General features: G+C 50.3%; 1 protein-coding gene across 9 annotated transcripts in view; it reads left to right on the forward strand.

Moving 5' to 3' along the window:
- Eif2ak4 (eukaryotic translation initiation factor 2 alpha kinase 4) overlaps positions 1–725 on the forward strand; it is a 91,671-nt gene that overhangs the window by 28,240 nt on the left and 62,706 nt on the right. The gene's annotated exons all lie outside the window — the stretch shown is intronic.

The raw sequence follows: 725 nt of genomic DNA on the forward strand, positions 1-725 counted from the left end.
CTTTGTGGGAGCCTAGGCAGTTTGGATGCTCACCTTACTAGACCTGGATGGAGGTGGGTGGTCCTTGAACTTCCCACAGGGCAGGGAACCCTGATCGCTCTTTGGGCTGACGAGGGAGGGGGGCTTGATTGGGGGAGGGTGAGGGAAATGGGAGGCGGTGGCGGGAAAGAGACAGAAATCTTTAATAAATAAATAAATTTTTAAAAAAAAAGGCAAATGAAACAATCTGATAGTGGAGGCAGACAATGTCGATGTGAGGAGTGGATGGTAGGGAGGCTGGAGTGGAGACAGCAGGGGCAGCCGTTTGTGTATGAAAAGCCGAGATAGGCGTGAAGCGTGCAGCTTGAGGGGGCAGTGTGGGATTGAGAGGAACAGACTGAACATTCTGGGGAAGGACTCGCCAGACCAAGACCCCAGACAGGACAATAGGAAATGGAACTGAGGCGCTGTCTACAGTCTGTCCTCAGTGTTGCCTGCTGTCAGCGCCAGCTTTCTTTATGGGTGGAACCCTTGGGATCATGGATTTCCCTATGTGCTCCTTGTTTTCAGCAAAAGTAAATGCCATGGGTTATGTTTAGCATAAGAGACATCTTTGGAGATCTGCTGCAGACGTCATCAGAGTGGTTGTCCCTCACTGCTTCTCTGGAGCCCTGTCCCCCAACTTGTTAATTACTGTTGCATTCTAGGTTCCCGGCTTGTTAATTACTGTTGCATTCTAGGTTCCC

Source organism: Microtus ochrogaster (assembly GCF_000317375.1).
Source record: "Microtus ochrogaster isolate Prairie Vole_2 chromosome 14 unlocalized genomic scaffold, MicOch1.0 chr14_random_1, whole genome shotgun sequence".
NCBI lineage: Eukaryota > Metazoa > Chordata > Mammalia > Rodentia > Cricetidae > Microtus > Microtus ochrogaster.